This window comes from Sminthopsis crassicaudata, chromosome 1, assembly GCF_048593235.1.
Source record: "Sminthopsis crassicaudata isolate SCR6 chromosome 1, ASM4859323v1, whole genome shotgun sequence".
In the NCBI taxonomy this organism is placed as follows: Eukaryota; Metazoa; Chordata; class Mammalia; order Dasyuromorphia; family Dasyuridae; genus Sminthopsis; species Sminthopsis crassicaudata.
The window spans coordinates 159,026,316-159,029,346 of NC_133617.1; the positions used below are offsets into that span (position 1 = coordinate 159,026,316).

Below are 3,031 nucleotides of genomic sequence, written 5' to 3' on the forward strand. Positions count from 1 at the left end.
CAAAGAAGCACTTCAAGGAGGAGTGGGTGACCAGTACCAGGAGGGGGACAGCGGGGAGTTTGGAGCCGGGACCTGCTGAACATCCGCGGCATCGCGAGCATAAGAAGCACAAATACTTCAGCGGGACCTTAGGCAGCGGCAGCGATGAGGGCAGGCCCCGAGATCCGTGCAAGCACAGCCGAGACCTCAGGGCACAGAAGGGAAGCGGCCGCCTCCCAGACCAAGTCGAAGACCGCAGCGGGAGCTGGCACGGACGCGAGAACGGCCAGACCGAGCCAAAACGGAAGAGGGAGAAGAGGGATGAAGCCTCGGAAACTGCCAACGGCTCCAAGGCCAGCTCGGGAGGCGGCTCATCTCTCAGCATCAAGGACACCGATAAACTCCAGGCACAGTTGGGCGTCGGACCTTTACAGGTCATGGCTGCCCAGGAGAAGGCACAGGACAGCCGGGACTCCAGAAGCCAGAGGGGCCAGGGGAGCAGAAGGGAGATCTCAGAGCTGAAATGGGGATCCGATTCCGAGGAAGAACTGCAGAGGAGGAAATCCAAGAAATATCGGACCTCTGAAAGGGACCATAGAAACCCAAGAAAGTCAGGAGCCAAATCTTGGGAATCTTCCCAGTCACATTCTGGGAGTGAGCTCAAAAGGGGGTCACAAGAGAAGACATGATTGCACATCACCCACCTCAGGATCTTCGACATCACCCTTTTCTCAGAGCCCTCAAGAGAGTCTGGACAAGAAATTGAGCCTCCTGGAGCAACAGAGGTTAAAAAAGGAGAAAAAGCACCAAAAAGAGTTGAGGAAGGCCTTTGAGACACCAGAACAGAAACGGGCCAGGAGACTGGCAAAGAAGGAGGCCAAAGAATGGAAGAAGAGAGAAAAGATGGGCTGGGGTGAAGAGTTAATGGGCTACACCGATACTAACAACCCCTTTGGAGATAATAATCTACTAAGAACTTTCATATGGCACAAGGCACTAGAGAAGAAGGGGTTCAGCCACTTGGAAGAGAAGGAGCTGAAGGAGAGAAACAAGAGAATCCAGGAAGAAAATAGACTAGAATTGCAGAAGGTGAAGCAGCTGTGCTTGGAGAGAGAGAGAGAGAAAGCCAAGCAGCAGCAAGAGCTGGAAAGGCTGCAGAGGGGAGAAGGAGGCAGAGCATTTCAGACCATGGCAGGAGCAGGAAGACAACTTCCACCTTCAACAATCAAAACTTCGTTCTCAAATCCGCATAAGGGATGGAAGGGCCAAGCCCATTGACCTCCTGGCCACGTACATCAATGCAGAGGACAATGACTTGGCTGTGAAGATTTATGAACCCTACACCTTCCTCAATGGCCTCACAGTGTCAGATCTGGAAGACCTTTTAGAGGACATACAGGTATACATGGAACTGGAACAGGGTAAGAATGGAGATTTCTGGAGAGATATGACCATCATTGCAGAGGATGAGATCTCCAAACTCTACAAGCTTGAGGCATCTGAAAAGAGAGGAGAGCATCGAGAAGCACTTAATGCCTCTGTTAGTTCTGATGTACAGTTGATCTTCAAAGGGAAGACCTACAGTCAATTGTGGGAGATTTTTCAGGGCATTGAGAGCAAGATCCACAGAGGGGTGCCCAACCTAGATACTGGCTTCTGGGAGAGTGTGTTGCAGCAACTTAAGGTACACATGGCCAGATGCAGGCTTAGTGAGGATCACCAGGATGTACTCCAGAAGACATTGCTCTCAATACCTTGCTGGTCCAGCTGGTACAAACTGCTATTCCCCATTCTCAATAAAGAACCTAAAGAACAAGTTCACCTTCCACCTCAGGTGAGACCTTCCACCTCAGGTGGCTCAGAGGAGCCAGAAGCTGAAGGTGAGGTCAGAGCTGAAGGCAAGGGAGAGTGGGAAGAAGAAGCAGTGCCAATGGAGCAAGACTTGATCCATCAGAGCCTAGAGGACTATGATGCTGGCAAATACAGCCCCAGGTTGCTCACCACCCAGGAATTGCCCTCTGGTGCTCATGTGACAGGATCAGAAGAGGACGTTCAGTGCCTATTGCTTTCTCAGCAACAGCTGCAGGCACAGGAGATGCCAGTGAGAGTGCTGAAGACAAGTTCTTAAGCCAGGCCAAGGAGGGCATGGGAGCATATGAGTCCCAGTTCAGTGTGGAAATGCCCCTTACAGACAAGGCGTATCTGTGGTCAGACAAATACCGGCCCCGAAAACCTCGTTTCTTTAACCGAGTCCACACAGGCTTTGAGTGGAACAAGTACAACAGGACCCACTATGACTTGGATAACCCTCCACCAAAGATTGTGCAAGGCTACAAGTTTAATATCTTTTACCCAGACCTGATAGACAAGTGCTCCACACCCAAGTACTCCCTGGAGGCATGCCAGGACAAGGATTTTGCTATCCTCTACTTCTATGCTGGACCTCCCTATCAGGACATTGCCTTCAAGATTATCAACAGGGAATGGGAGTATTCACAGAGACATGGCTTTCGCTGTCAGTTTGTCAATGGCATCTTTCAGCTTTGGTTCCACTTTAAGCGCTACCGCTATAGGCGGTAGGGGTGCTCCTATCCAGAATCTGTTTCACTAGGTTTCTTTTTTTTTTTTTTTTTTTTGACATTTTAATCTTATTTTGATATTTAATATTAAAGCTTTGTATTGTTCAAAACATATGTGTGGACAATTCGTCAACATTAGCTTTTCCAAAACCTTGTGTTCCAATCACCCCCACCCCCGCTTCCCTCTATACCCTCCTCTAGATGGCAAGTAGTCCAATATATGTTAAACATGGTAGAAATGTAGGTTAAGTCCAATATATGCATATACATACAATTATTGTGCTGCACAAGAAAAATCAAATCAAACCAGTTTTTTTTAAAAAGCCAAATTCAAGCAAACAAAAACAGTGAAAATGCTTTGTTGTGAACCACACTTATTTCCCACAATCCTCTCTCTCAGGGATAGATGGTTCTCTTCATCACTGAAGAATTGGAAATGGTTTGAATCATCTCATTGTTGAAGAAAGCACCTA

At 48.4% G+C, this 3,031-nt stretch overlaps 1 pseudogene; it reads left to right on the forward strand.

Moving 5' to 3' along the window:
- Positions 1 to 289: 289 nt before the first annotated feature.
- On the forward strand, positions 290 to 2,668 carry LOC141544278 (splicing factor Cactin pseudogene; annotated as a pseudogene).
- The last annotated feature ends 363 nt before the right edge of the window (positions 2,669 to 3,031 follow it).